This window comes from Aethalodelphis obliquidens, unplaced genomic scaffold (genome assembly GCF_003676395.1).
Source record: "Aethalodelphis obliquidens isolate GAN/ISIS:26980383/991018 unplaced genomic scaffold, ASM367639v1 scaffold14, whole genome shotgun sequence".
Taxonomy (NCBI): domain Eukaryota; kingdom Metazoa; phylum Chordata; class Mammalia; order Artiodactyla; family Delphinidae; genus Aethalodelphis; species Aethalodelphis obliquidens.
This window is the reverse complement of record NW_020837958.1, coordinates 27,723,274-27,739,501: the sequence shown is the minus strand read 5'-3', so window position 1 is coordinate 27,739,501 and position 16,228 is coordinate 27,723,274. Positions and strand designations below refer to the sequence as shown.

General features: G+C 41.9%; 1 protein-coding gene across 6 annotated transcripts in view; it reads right to left on the bottom strand.

Moving 5' to 3' along the window:
- The window catches only part of SERGEF (secretion regulating guanine nucleotide exchange factor), a 218,041-nt gene that overhangs the window by 87,488 nt on the left and 114,325 nt on the right, over positions 1 to 16,228 (bottom strand). The window lies entirely within an intron of this gene.

Below are 16,228 nucleotides of genomic sequence, written 5' to 3'. Positions count from 1 at the left end.
ATCCCTGCCACACAGCCCAAGTACAGGGCATGAAGGGGGCCAAAGACGATGGCCCAGAGAAGTTAGATGGTCCCAAAACAAGTGTGAGTCGTGGTGTGGAGACTCCAGGCAAATGGAGACAGGCACTGAGATGCACAGTGAGGGCTGCAAGGGCACTAAAAAAATAGAGTGTAGAGATGATGGGGTATCAAAAGCACAGGATTGTTCCAGGAATCCTAGGACAGCAAAGCACAGTGGGCCACCAACAGAGGTCAGTCCTAGGTGACAGAGTCCCACAGTAGAGAAAGTGGGTTCCGGCTTGCTGGATGGGGCCTTCAAGATACAGGGGGCACACCTCCCCAAGGGTGAGGGATGGGGGACAGAGGAGCCTGTGGAAAGTTGTCCTGTCTCAGTGCTGCTCAAGTACTAGAGGGGTCTGCTCTGTTCAGGCAACTGAGCCTGATGAGGCAGAGCTGCAAAAAACAACTTCCAAAGCCCCAACTGCCACAGGGACAAGATCTCCCAGCACCCCTCCTGCCAAGCTAGACTCCATCAGCTCTTGTGAAGGGAGCCGCAACTCCCCTTGGGGCTGCAACCCACTAAATACAGTTGGACAGGGATGAACTGCGGTAAGAATTGACTGGTAGTAGATGCCCAGTAAATATATGCTGAATACATTAATGGGTTAAATGAATGAATAACTAAATGAATAAGCAAAAAGTAGATAAATGTAAAAATATTTGCCAAATGTTGAATGTGAGCACTTCAGTTTCCACCCGTACACTTGTACCACTTCTAAAAACAGCTGACAGGCCCTTATTGAGAGCTTATGGCCAGGTACCTGGCTAACTGCTTTGCTTGTATTATTTCATTTAAACTTATACTAAATCTAAGATTTCTTTGTTACAACTGCTTTACAAATGAGGCAATTGGGGTTCAGAGAGATAAGGTAACTTACCAGTGTGTTACAGCTGGTGGAGGTGCAGAATTCTGTGACGATTCTCGTTCAAACTTTGTCCTGTTAACTGTCTAAACCCTTCCTATTCCCATTCAGCATGGAAATACACCGCCACCCAGTTCTTACATCTGGCAACCCTGTGCCAATTATCAAGGGATCTTATGCTGGGAGAGCCCCAGGTTTACTAGGCTCAAACATCTTCCTGGGGCTAGGAGTACCCACCTCTGGATCTATCAAGGGCTGTTCCAGGGCTTTTTCTTGGGAGAAATGGCTGTAAAACGGCAACAAACATTTGTCCTGTGCCTTCGCTGTGGAAGCTATCACCTCTCGGGGAACTCCACCAGGTTGTTCAACTCTGCACACTTTGAACGGGGAAATCAGAGTGGGGCGGGGTGCGACCATGACTCAGGGGAAGAAGCACTGAGATTCCAAGGAGAGGAACCAGGCAGAAGCCAGGACCCGAGACTTGTCCCCATCACCAACCAGGGACCATCCTCAGCTTCATCCCAGCACCGGGGCGTCAGCTCAGGAAGCCCCCATGGCGCGCAGCAGCCTGAGGGGCCTACTGATTGGTTCCGCCTCACGCCAATGGGACTGGGCGCCGGCTGATGCTATGGCAACGACGCGCACGTGTGGAGCCACGTGACGGCGGGGTGGGGCGTCCATTCCGTGGGGGACTCTGCTGGGGAAGTCTTCGGCTGCTCCGCCCAGGCTCCCACCCTCACGGCTAGTCTTTGGCAGGCACCGCCCAGCCCGGGGGGAAAAAGCAGGCTGGGAAGCAGCTTCAGAACGGCAGCGTCTCATTGGCCGGGGTTAACAGGGAAGGGAATGGGCGCTTCAGTGCAGCCTTTGCTGAGCTCTGCCCTAACCCAGTTGACATCTGCTTAGAACTCTGGGAAGACAAACCAGAATTTCCAAACCTGTTAGAAAAGCAGGCTGGGAGTCTGGACATGTTTTACAGCAAAGTGCAGTCCTGTCAGCCAACGGAGCTTTACCCCTAGGCTCAGTCCTTTTCACTCCAACCTGGATGCTTTTAAGAGCTACCTAAAAGCATAGCTTTTGCACAGTTATTTGCACCATTCTCCCTTTTCCATACCATTCTAAACCTTACCAACGTTACAAGACCCAGTTCAAAACCCACTGCCTTGAGGAAGTCTCCCAGATCATCTCAGCCCCTAAAAGATCTGCCTTCTCTCAAGTCCTACCAGTTGCCTTGGCTAAAGTTTGCTTTTGTCAAACCTCCTTTGTACTGTTAATAATTTGAGTGTGGCGGTAGGGTATGTCTCCCCAGGCAGTGTTGGGTAGTGGGAAGCGCTCTAAGTATGGAACCAGAAGACCTGGATTTGAGTCCTTGCCCTGCCACTTCCTAGTCATATGACCTTGGGCAAATCTCTTCACCTCTCTGGACTTCAGTTCCCTCATCTTTAAAATGGGATATTAACAAACAAGTGAATCTCATACATCCTAAAACCCTTTCACACCACCCCCCAACTTCCACAGAATAAAATTCACTTTGAGTTTGACCCTGTTCTGCAGATACATTTCCAGAACATATAAAATACATAATTTGGGAACATGTAAAAGGAAACTATAAGTGTTAGGAACTGGCATAGGTTCACTATGAACAGTTCATTTCCTTCTTCAACAGTTACTCTACTGGCAGATACGGAGAGGACTTGAGAAATGTCTACTGAATTTGTATTTAATATACACAATTAAACTAAACAGGCACTCGGAATGCTTGCTTTTCCTATAGTGCACTTCTAAGAAAATTCCTTTCTCCTAAGTTATATTGATACTATGTGCACCTGTGGCCTAATTGGTGTGGATGGGCTATGGGTGGATACCTGCCCAAAGCAGGTTAATGCATAGATTGGCCACAGCCTGTGAAGTGGCTTAATGTGGAGATTCTGCCTGAAAAAGGTTGTAGGGTGTGAGTCCTCTAGGTGGTAGCTGGAGCCGTAGCTGGAAGATATAGACCCAAGAAAGGTTAATATACAGAGGAGCTACTGGCAGAAGAGTCAGAAGCAGCAGGAACAAACTAAAGAAGAGTAGCTAGGTCACTGGAATGTGAGTTTTCTAGATCCTATTGCTGACGGTGCAAGAAAGTCTAGATTTTTGAGCTGCCTTGTGTTCTAAGTGACCTTCCAGTTGTTCTTTTATAAGGCATTTGCTTCACCTGTTTCCAGTACTGATGACCATCCTTACAATACTAAAGTAACCTGAGAGTATCTCTGATCCTTACAGACTAAAAGCGCCTAACACAACAATGCATCTGAATTTCAGTAAAGGCAACACCAGTAAGTTACTTATGCCCTTGAGAACAGGATGCAACCATGAGAGCTGAACAGCCAACCTCAAGACAGGTAATTAACAGATTCGGGCCAGCCAAACATCCTACAGCATGCTTCTCAAAAAAACTGAATCCTAAAGTATGGAGGTTCCTTAAAAAACTAAAAATAGAACTACCATATGACCCAGCAATCACACTACTGGGCATATACCCTGAGAAAACCATAATTCAAAAAGAGTCATGTACCAAAATGTTCACTGCAGCTCTATTTACAATAGCCAGGAGATGGAAACAACCTAAGTGTCCATCATCAGATGAATGGATAAAGAAGATGTGGCACATATATACAATGGAATATTACTCAGCCATAAAAAGAAACGAAATTGAGTTATTTGTAGTGAGGAGGATGGACCTAGAGTCTGTCACACAGAGTGAAGTAAGTCAGAAAGAGAAAAACAAATACCGTATGCTAATGCATATAAATGGAATCTAAAAAAAAATGGTTCTGATGAACTTAGTGGCAGGACAGGAATAAAGAGCAGATGTAGAGAATGGACTTGAGGACACAGTGGGGGGTGAGGGGGGAGGGGAAGCTGGGGCGAAGTGAGAGAGTGGCATGGACATACATACACTACCAAATGTAAAACAGATTGCTAGTGGGAAGCAGCCGCATAGCACAGGGAGATCAGCTGGGTGCTTTGTGACCATCTAGAGGGGTGGGATAGGGAGGGGGTATGGGGATATATGTATACATACAGCTGATTCACTTTGTTATACAGCAGAAACTAACACAACATTGTAAAGCAATTATGCTCCAATAAAGATGTAAAAAACAACAAAAAAAACTGAACCCTTTCCCTAATAGCCAACACAGGCTGAAATTTAAAAAGACTGCCAATACCAAGTGCTGGTGAGGATGTGGAAATCTCTTACATTGCTGGAAGGAATATAAATTCAACAACTGCACTGAAAAATTGTTTGGCAGTATCTACTAAAGGTAAATACATACCTATACATATGCATATATACACACACACACACACACAAAACAAACGATACTTACTTCCCAAGTACCCAAGTACCCAAAATAAACAATTACTTACTTCCATCAAAAGACATGTACAAGAATGTTCACAGCTGCTTTATTCATAATAAATAAAAACATAAAATTACCCAAATACTGATCATCAGTAGCATGAATAAAGTGTAATATAATCAGAATACTTTATAACAATGGGGAAAAAACCCTACTGCTATTCAAAACATGGATTAATCTTCAAGAAAGTAGTGAACAAAAGAAACACAGAAGAGTAAATATTGTATGACACTATCTATGTGAAGCTCAAAAATAGGCAAACTTATTTCAAATAAATAATATAATTGTTCTGAAGGAGGGGAAAAAAGAACCAATCCTAGTAACTTTTTTTTTAATAGATCTTTATTGGAGTATAATTGCTTCACAATACGGTGTTAGTTTCTGTTGCACAACAAAGCAAATCAGCCATATGCATACACATGTCCCCATATCCCCTCCCTCTTGTGCCTCCCTCCCATCCTCCCTATCCCACCCCTCTAGGTCATCACAAAGCACCGAGCCAATCTCCCTGTGCTATGCTGCTGCTTCCCACCAGCCAACTATTTTATATTCGGTAGTATATATATGTCGATGCTACTCTCACTTTGCCCCAGCTTCGCCCTCCCACCCATGTCATCAAGTCCATTCTCTATGTTTACCTCTTTATTCCTGCCCTGCAACTAGGTTCATCGGTACCACTTTTTTTTTTTTTAGATTCCATATATATGCGTTAGCGTACGGTATTTGTTTTTCTCTTTCTCACTTCACTCTGTATGACAGACTCTAGGTCCATCCACCTCACTACAAATAACTCAATTTCGTTTCTTTATACGGCTGAGTAATATTCCATTGTACATATGTGCCACATCTTCTTCATCCATTCATCTGTTGATGGACATCTAGGTTGGTTCCATGTCCTGGCTATTATAAATAGTGCTGCAATGAACATTGTGGTGCATATCTCTTTTTGAATTATGGTTTTCTCAGGGTATATACCCAGCAGTGGAATTGCTGGGTCATATGGTAGTTCTATTTTTACTTTTTTAAGGAACCTCCATACTGTTTTCCATAGTGGTTGTATCAATTTACAATCCCACCAACAGTGTAGGAGGGTTCCCTTTTCACCACACCCTTGCAAGCATTTATTGTTTCTAGCTTTTTTGATAATGGCCATTCTGACCGGCGTGAGGTGATACCTCATGGTAGTTTTAATTTGCATTTCTCTAATAATTAGTGATGTTGAGCATCTTTTCATGTGCCTCTTGGCCATCTGTATGTCTTCCTTGGTTAAATGTCTATTTAGGTCTTCTGCCCATTTTTTAACTGGATTGTTTGTTATTTTGATATTGAGCTCCATGAGCTGTTTGTATATTTTGGAGATTAATCCTTCATCTGTTGTCTCATTTGCAAATATTTTCTCCCATTCTAAGGGTTGTCTTTTTGTCTTGTTTATAGTTTCCTTTGTTGTGCAAAAGCTTTTAAGTTGAATTAAGTCCCATTGGTTTATTTTTCTTTTTATTTCTGTTACTCTAGGAAGTGGGTCAAAAAAGATCTTGCTGTGGTTTATGTCAAAGAGTGTTTTTCCTATGTTTTCCTCTAAAAGTTTTATAGTGTCTGGTCTTACATTTAAGTCTTTAATCCATTTGGAGTTTATTTTTGTGTATGGTGTTAGGTAGTGTTCTAATTTCATTCTTTTACATGAACAGCTGTACAGTTTTCCCAGCACCACTTACTGAAGAGGCTGTCTTTTCTCCACTGTATATTCTTGACTCCTTTGTCGTAAATTAAGTTCCCATACATGTGTGGGTTTATCTCTGGGCATTCTATCCTGTACCACTGATCTATATTTCTATTTTTGTGCCAGAACCATACTGTCTTGATTACTGTAGCTTTGTGGTATAGTTTGAAGTCGGGGAGCCTGATTCCCCCAACTCTGTTTTTCTTTCTCAAGATTGCTTTGGCTACTTGGGGTCTTTTGTGTTTCCATACAAATTGTAAAATTTTTTGTTCTAATTCCGTGAAGAATGCCATTGGTAGCTTGATAGGGATTGCACTGAATCTGTAGATTGCTTTGGGTAGTATAGTCATTTTCACAATATTGATTCTTCCAATCCAAGAACACGATATATTTCTCCACCTGTTTATGTCATCTTTGATTTCTTTCATCAGTGTTTTATAATTTTCTGAGTACAAGTCTTCGCCTCCTTAGGCAGGTTTATTCCTAGGTATTTTATTCTTTTTGTTGCAATGGTAAATGGCAGTATTTCCTTAATTTCTCTTTCTGACTTTTCGTTGTTGGTGTATAGGAATGCAGGAGATTTCTGTGCATTAATTTTGTATCCTGCAACCTTACCAAATTCATTGATTAGTTCTAGTAGTTTTCTGGTGGCATCTTTAGGATTTTCTATGTATAGTATCATGTCATCTGCAAAGAGTGACAGTTTTACTTCTTCTTTTCCAATTTGTATTCCTTTTATTTCTTTTTCTTCTGATTGCTGTGGCTAGGACTTCCAAAACTATGTTGAATAACAGTGGCGAGAGTGGACATCCTTGTCTTGTTTCTGATCCTAGTGGAAATGCTTTCAGTTTTTCACCATTGAGGATGATGTTTGCTGTGGGTTTGTCGTATATGGCCTTTATTATGTTGAGATAGGTTCCCTCTATGCCCATTTTCTGGAGAGTTTTTATCATAAATCGGTGTTGAATTTTGTCAAAAGCTTTCTCTGCATCTATTGAGATGATCATATGGTTTTTATTCCTTAATTTGTTAATGTGGTGTATCACACTGATTGATTTGCGTATATTGAAGAATCCTTACATCCCTGGGATAAATCTCACTTGATCATGGTGTATGATCCTTTTAATGTGCTGTTGCATTTTGTTTGCTAGTATTTTGTTCAGGATTTTTGCATCTATGTTCATCAGTGATATTGGTCTATAATTTTCTTTTTTTATGATACCTTTTTCTGGTTTTGGTATCAGGGTGATGGTGGCTTCGTAGAATGAATTTGGGAGTGTTTATCCCTCTGCAATTTTTTGGAAGAGTTTGAGAAGGATAGGTGTTAGCTCTTCTTTAAATGTTTGATAGAATTCGCCTGTGAAGCCATCTGGTCCTGGACTTTTGTTTGTTGGAAGATTTGTAATTACGGTTTCAATTTCATTACTTGTGATACGTCTGTTTATATTTTCTAATTCTTCCTGGTTCAGTCTTGGAAAATTGTACCTTTCCAAGAATTTGTCCATTTCTTCATGGTGGTGCATTTTATTGGCATATAGTTGGCATATTATAAGAGACTAATCTCTTATAATCCTTTGTATTTCTTATAATCCTTTGTATTATAATCCTTTGTATTTCTACAGTGTGAGTTGTGATTTCTCCTTTTTCATTTCTAATTTTATTGATTTGAGTCCTCTCCCTCTTTTTCTTGATGAGTCTGGCTAAGGGTTTATCAATTTTTGTTTATCTTCTCAAAGAACCAGCTTCTAGTTTTACTGATCTTTGCTATTGTTTTCTTCATTTCTATTTCATTTATTTCTGCTCTGATCTTTATGATTTCTTTCCTTCTACTGACTTTGGGTTTTCTTTGTTCTTCTTTCTCTAGTTGTTTTAAGTGTAGGCTTAGATTGTTTATTTGAGATTTTTCTTGTTTCTTGAGGTGAGGTTGAAATTGCTATAAACTTCCCTCTTAAAACTGCTTTTGCTGTGTCCCATAGGTTTTGTGTTGTCGTGTTTTTGCTGTCATTTGTTTCTATGTATTTTTAAAATTTCTTCTTTGATTTCTTTAGTGACCTCTTGGTTATTTAGTAGCACACCGTTTAGCCTCCATGTATTTGTGTTTTTTACAGTTTTCTACCTGTAATTGATTTCCAATCTCACAGTGTTGTGGTCAGAAAAGATGCTTGATACGATTTCAATTTTCTTAAATTTTCTGAGGCTTGACTTGTGACCCAAGATGTGATCTATCCTGGAGAATGTTCCATGTGCACTTGAGAATAAAGTGTATTCTGCCACTTTTGGGTGGAATGTTCTATAAATATCTGTTAGATCTATCTGCTCAGTTGTGTCATTTAAAGCTTGTGTTTCCTTATTTATTTTCTTTTTGGATGATCTGTCCATTGGTGTAAGGGGGATGTTAAAGTCCCCTACTATTATTGTATTACTGTCGATTTCTCCTTTCATGGTTGTTAGATTTGCCTTATGTACTGGGATGCTCCTGTGTTGGGTGCATCCACATTTATAATTGTTATATCTTCCTTTTGGGTTGATCCTTTGATCATTATGTAGTGTCCCTCCTTATCTTTTGTAACAGTCTTTATTTTAAAGTCTATTTTATCTGATATGAGTATTGCTACTCCAGCTTTCTTTTGATTTCCAATTGCATGGAGTATCTTTTCTGTCCCTTCACTTTCAGTCTGTATGTGTCTGAAGTGGGTCTCTTGTAGACAGCATATATATGGGTCTTGTTTTTGTATCCATTCAGCCAGTCTGTGTCTTTTGTTTGGGGCATTTAATCCATTTACATTCAAGGTTATTATAGATATGTATGTTCCTATGACCATTTTCTTAATTGTTTTGGGTTTGTTTTTGTGGGTCTTTTTCTTTCTCTTGTGTTTCCCGCTTAGAGAAGTTTCTTTAGCATTTGTTTTAAAGCTGGTTTGGTGGTGCTGAATTCTCTTAGATTTGTTTGTCTGAAAAGCTTTTGACTTCTCCATCAAATCTGAATGAGATCCTTGCTGGGTAGAGTAATCTTGGTTGTAGATTTTTCTCTTTCATCACTTTAAGTATATCCTGCCACTCCCTTCTGGCCTGCAGAGTTTCCACTGAAAAATCACCTGATAACCTTATGGGGAGTCCTTTGTATGTTGTTTTTCCCTTGCTGCTTTTAATATTTTTTCTTCGAATTTAATTTTTGTTAGTTTGATTAATATGTGTCTTGGTGTGTTTTTCCTAGGGTTTATCCTGTATGGGACTCTCTGTGCTACCTGGACTTGGGTGACTATTTCCTTTCCCATGTTAGGGAAGTTTTCCACTATAATCTCTTCAAATATTTTCTCAGACCCTTTCTTATTCTCTTCTTCTTCTGGGACCCTATAATGCGAATGTTGGTGCATTTAGTGTTGTCACAGAGGTCTCTGAGATTGCCTTGAATTCTTTTCATTCTTTATTCTGCTCCTCAGCAGTTATTTCCACCATTTTGTCTTCCAGCTCACTTATTTGTTCTTCTGCCTCCATTATTCTGTTATTGATTCCTTCTAGTGTATTTTTCATTTCAGTTATGTGTTGTTCATCTCTGTTTGTTGGTTCTTTAGTCCTTCTAGCTCTTTGTTAACATTTCTTATATTTTCTCAATCTGTGCTTCCATTCTATTTCCGAGATTCTGGATCATCTTTACTATCATTACTCTGAATTCTTTTTCAGGTAGATTGCCTATTTCCTCTTCATTTATTTGGTCTTGTAGGTTTTTACCTTGCTCCTTCATCTGTGAGATATTTTTTTTGCCTTCTTTTTTTTTTTTATGAGTGGGATTGTGTTCTGTTTTACTGGTTGTTTGGCCTGAGGCTTCCAACACTGGAGTTTGTAGGCTATTGGGTAGAGCTGGGTCTTGGTGCTGAGATGAGGAACTCTGTGAGACCTCACTCGGATGAATATTCCCTGGGTTCTGAGATTCTCTGTTAGTCCAGTGGTTTGGACTGAGAGCTCCCACCGCAGGAGCCTCCCCCCAATCCCCAGCTCACGAATCAAGATCCCGCAAGCTGCATGGGGTGGCAAAAAAAAAAGAGAGAGAAAAATAACAAAGTAAAAAATAAAATTAGACTAGGAAACGAACAGATATGTTAGAAAGAATGTAAAAATAAAAACATAGATGAATCAACAGCCGGAAAGTACATCAGTACCACAATAGTAAAAAAGAGGAGGGAAAAGAAAGAAAAAAAAAGGCAGGGGTTGGGGGGAAGGCCTTGGGCGTGGAGAGCGGGGCCTAAGCAAGGGCGAGATTTGGGCGGTGGGCAGGGCCAATGCTCAGGACCCACAGGGCTGGAAAAGGCCCTGGGGGCTGTGGGGGTGTGTAGCTTAGGCTCAAGGAACAGAAGGGGCCCAGGCGTGCCCCCCACCCTGGTCTCAGAGGGCAGGGGATCTCACCTGGGAGCCTAGCAGGCTTCCTGGGCTCAAGTAGGCAGGGCAAACGCTACTTTGCCCCTCAGTCTGGTCAAACGCCAGACTGCTCCTCCAGTCTGGGGTCTGGGAGGGCCCCTCCCACCTGCCTCTCCTATCTCCCTGCCTCCCCAGGACCAATGCTGCTGGTGGGGGGAAGGCGGGGCCTTGGAGGGCAGGGGACCAGCCAGGGAGCTCAGCAGGCTCCCCGTGCCCAAGTGGGCAGGGCAATCGCCCTCCGCTCCTCTCTCACTCCTCCCACAGGGCCCCTCCCACCTGCCTCTCCTGATCTCCCTGGCCTCAGGGGCACTGATCTTTTTTCTTTTTTTTGTGGTACACTGGCTTCTCACTGTTGTGGCCTCTCCCGTTGCGGAGCACAGGCTCCGGACGCACAGGCTCATAGGCCATGGCTCACGGGCCCAGCCGCTCCGCGGCATGTGGGATCTTCCCGGACCGGGGCACGAACCCGTATCCCCTGCATCGGCAGGCGGACTCTCAACCACTGTGCCACCAGGGAAGCCCGAGGGGGGGGGCACTGATCTTGTCTGGCCTCCACTGCTCCTCCCCCCTCCGTCCCCCTACGTCCTACCGGTTCACTTTGGGGTTCCTCCCGTTTCCTTGGGGGTCAGAGTTCCCCACCAGCGGCCGGCAGACTCCCTAGTTGTGGGGAGACGCTAACTCCCCTCTTACCACACCCCCCAGTAACTTTTAAACACAGTACTTTGACTAAATAAGGTCTGTTTGAAAACAAAAAGAGCTGTTAAAAACATCCTTAACTCTACTTAGTGGATTCATTTTTTTTTCATAGCAGTATGCATGTATTAATTCTGAAAGTATTTTGTATATATTTTAGGACTGTGCAAATGGGGAAATACATTAATGTTCTTGGGAGCTAGAGTTTTCACTGCAGACAAAGAAAACACAAATATGTAATGAGAGAGGGCAAAGAAGAACCTCGTGGACACAAGAGTTAGAATTAAAGGTATCAGGGGCTTCTCTGGTAGCGCAGGGGTTGAGAGTCCGCCTGCCGATGCAGGGGACATGGGTTCGTGCCCCGGTCCGGGAAGATCCCACATGCCGCAGAGCGGCTGAGCCCGTGAGCCATGGCCTATGAGCCTGCGCGTCCGGAGCCTGTGCTCCGCAATGGGAGAGGCCACAACAGTAAGAGGCCCGCGTACCGCAAAGAATTAGAGGTATCAGTATGAACTCACAGTTTTATACATGCACACACACACAGGCTGAGTTAAATCAGTATGAAATTGCCCAGAAGCAATGACATCCCAACAGCAATGAGGTCACTTGGTGCACTGATCTTGGCTTTTAAATACTGTTTAACTAAGAAGAATCAGAGCTCCTTGAAGGAATGGCTGATTCCAGGGTTGAGACAGGTAAAGAATAATTTGAGCCTGGAACATCTATTTGGGCCAGGAAGAAAGGAAGTGATTAAAGAATGACAGGGACATGTCAAAAGGACACAGAAGCTTGAAGGATCTCCCACTGGCTAAATCAGGGAAAATTTGGGCATCAAAATGAATAATGACAACAGATTATAACTCACTGAATAAAATAAAAATTCATAAGTACATATTATACTTATGAATAATAAATAGGGGAGCAGGGAAAGCTCTTCATTATAGTACAATGTAAAAAATTATAAATGTAAAAGGAATAATTGGGCAAGAAAATAATTTTGCAATAGTAATAGTGAATTCAGGCAAGAATCATTAATGGATGTTAAAACTACTGGGCAAAAGTATGAAGAGGAACAGGGTATTTACATAGTCACACAGTATCTCTTCACAGATTACTTAATTACAAAGAAAGGAGAAATGGTAGCTTTATGGTAGAGAAAGGAGGCAGACACCACCTTACCCAAGTGATCTAAGTTAGCATCACTGCCAATGGGATAAATCGACATCAGTTGCCTGTTCATGTGATGCATTAAAGAAACATCACTTATTTAGTATTTCTGCTGAAAGTGCCTAATGAAATCTAATCATGAGGAAAAATCAGATAGAACCAAATTGAGGGCCATTATAAAAAACAACTGTCCTGTTCTCTTAAAAATATCAATGTCATAAAAGATAAGGAAAAGCTCTTCCAAATTAAAGGAACCAAAATGACATGACAATTAAATGCAATATATGATCCTGGATTGAATCCTACAAAAAAGTGAAAAATTGTCATAAAAGATATAATTGAGACAACTGGAGAAATTTGAAGACGCTCTGTAGATTAGATAACAGTGTTCTACCAATGTTAAATTTTTAGAAAAGAGAGACAGAGACACACACAAATGCACACAAATGTGGTAAAACGTTAAAAACATGCTGTGTCTGGGTGAAGGATTTGGAGAGTTCTTTATGTTATTCTTGCAACTTTTCTATAAATTTGAAATTATTTCAAAATAAAAAGTTAAAAAATTAAATATTCACTTTGTTATACAGAAGCAACTAACACAACAATGTAAAGCAATTATACTCCAATAAAGGCGTTTAAAAAAATTTAAATAAGCAAAACTAATCTACGGTGAAAGTGTGGAACAGTGGTAATCTTGGGGTGGATGTATCTGAGAAGAGGCATGAGGGAGGCTTGCTGAGGTGCCTAATTTGGGTGATTGCACAGGTATATGCAAATGTAAAAATTCATTGAGTTGAATACATAAGATCTGCACATATTACTGTGTTTGTTATATTTCAACCAAAACAAAGAAAAAGAGAAAAGTAAAGTAAAAAGTATAGCCTTCCTTCCTGAATAATTCAGTCCAAAAGGAAGGAAGGTGACCAAGTAGGGGAGTGGACGACGGGAACCCATGTGAAGCAAGTGGCTCAGCAGGGGCGGCAGCAGCCCAGTGGGGGCTCAGAGCCTGGCTGGACAGCAGTGGCCTGGTGGGGAATGGGATCCTGGGCAAGGAAGGTAGCAGCTGGACTGTGTGTGGGACAGTGGACTGGTCTCATACAGGGGAACTGAGCAAAGAAGTAAAGGTATTGAAGGTAGATGAGAAAATTGAGGCTCATGGAGATTAAGAGCCTGGTCCCAAGTCTGACACTTGTTAAGTCACCTGACCTTGGGCATAAAGACTGCACCTCTGAGCCTTCACTGTATAACAGGTACAGTAATACCTGCATCACAGGATTGCAAAGATTCAGTGAGATCAAGTATGCCAAAGAACCCACCCCAGCTCCTGATACCTAGGCGTAGTTCAATAAATGTTACTTCCATCTCCTGTGATATCCAACTCTTTTTATATTATAAGGCCTCTGGAAAATATGTCTTTATATGAATTTTTGTTGTTGTGATTTTAAATATTATGCTTCTCTTCATAAAAGCTCCCCTGCAATGAGGCTATTTGAGATTTCAGCAGATTCCACAGCTGCCCGGCTCTGTGCAAGCCACTGGTGTCCAAGCACAGGAAGTCTCAGATATATGCTCACCTCACATACAATGCAATGAGTGCAGCTAAGTGGGCAGGAATGTATGGGTGGATCAGCCTTGAGGTCAGAGACTGAACATAATCTTAGAATATTAAAATTTACGGGCTACATGGGACAAACTGTCACTCAAACCAATGTTCCTTCAGCAAGAAACCCACAGGCAGGCACACAGAAACAGAACTAAATCTCTTCCTCAGCCCCTACCACACTAAGGGAATCAAAGTGTCTTACTTCTGGCCTTCACTCTTGCCTGGAATTCTGCAGCGGCTTCTGTGGTGTCCCTCTCTTCCCCAACCTCTCCTTGCTCTGCCAAGATACTCTTCCGAAAGTACACATGGATTAGTTTGCTCTCTGCCGCCCAAACCCACATTCCTTGTCTGGTATTGAAGATCTCCATGGTCTGGACCTAGTGTAGTTCTCTAGTCTCTTTCCCCGTAGAATTATCCACAAGTACTTGCAAGCCAGACTCATCAGACCCCATACACCCATTCTGCCACTCTGCTCCTCATCACACCTCGCTCATGCTGTCCCCTCGGTTCAGGGAAACCTTCACCATTCATCCTTGGGAAGGAGGGAGGTGAAGAGGAGAAGGGAAAGGATTGTTAACATCTATGACTGCTAAATCCCATTCTAGGCGCTTTATGGGAATTAACTCATCATATCTTTATTTGATACATTCACTAAGGAATAGAATGGTTAAATACCTTGACTAAAAGCACATAGCCAGTAAGTAGCCAGGCCACTTCAGAAGTAATTACTCTCTCCTCTGGGCCCTGCTATAGAAATAGTACTTATTCCACTTTTTATTAAGTGGTTCCCGCGTCTCTCTCTTCTCAGATTACCTTAATCATGAAGACTGTGTCTCATTAATCTACTTCCCTAGTGCCTTGCAGAGTGCCCTGAACATAGTAGGTCCTAATCAGATGTTTGTTGAATTAAAGTCACTCACATCTGTGTACCTCCCACAGTTCATGGCTCAGAATCTGACACACAGAGTAGATACTCAGGAAATGCTAGATGAATGACACTGGATTTATCTGAATTTCCTCAACTCCTTACCAGGGTCTTGTAAATGCTTTGAGCTCTGTAAGTAATGGTTGAATTCAGAGACTAGATGATTCTTCAGATGTTCAGAATTTGAGTCACTGGATAAACAGAATGGCCTCCCACAACAAGACAGGTAGATCCCACAAGGCCTGAGGAAAAGCCCCTGGGTGATGCCCCAGGATGGGCACAGTTAGAAAGTGGACCCCTAGTGTGTGGAGGGAGACAACACAGCTCCTTCCCCTCTCAGTTCTATCCCCAGCAACAGTAGCAACAAAAACAAGCCTGCAGGCTGACTCTGAGCCATTGTGCACAGGACGCAAGAATCTTTACCTTTGCTTCAGCAGCTACACAGTAGAGCTTGGCTGGGCCATTGCCAGGCGTAGGGCAGGACCACCTGAACGTGGCCCCTGACCAAGAGGCCCTCTGGTGCCCTGGAGCCCCTCACACTAAGAATCAATTTTGCTTTTTTGATTGGAACAAAACAAAACAAAGTCTAGAGGTCCAGATACTAAGGCTTTATTCTTTCTGGGATTAAAAAGCCAAGGATGCAGATAAGATGTGACAGAGACATCAAAGCTTATCATAACAAACGTGTGCAGTGTAACAATGAATATGGCACTAAGAGTAACTGTTGTATCTGCTGCAACTGACTATGCCATGTGACCCAGCCAGACAGACTTCCTTCCTAGGGGCAGCCCCATTAGTCAACAGTCTAATGAGTGCTGCCACCCTGTCCCCAGGGGCAGCCTCCTAGAATCCCATGGCCTTCAGGCCAGTTCCCAGCTGAGTGACCATCAGAGGTACTCTCTTGATCTACTGATGTGACTCTGCAACTTTTCTGGTTCATGACAAAGTTGTGGCCTGTCAGGTTCTATTCTAGGCTCCATACAGAAAATAATTTTAAAATAAAATTTATTAATTTTTTTCAGATTATAAAAGTTCATAGTTATTACGAAAAAAATATAGTGAGGAAAATAAAGAACACCTATAATCCCACCACTCACTATTAACACATGGCATGTTTCCTTTCAATCCTTTCCCTAACAATATTTGTCTGTATGTGAATAAAATATACATAATTTCAGAAACACAGTTAGGGTCATGCTATATATTCTGTTTTATATTATGACTTTGGCACTTAACAAAATGTTATGTTTCCCATGTCATCACTTTCATTAAAAATGTGATTTTTATGGCTTTATAGCATCATAGGAATGTGCCGTAATTTCATTATTTCCCTATTCTTAGTTACCTAGATTGCTTTCAATATTTTGCCAGTAAAAACTGTGTT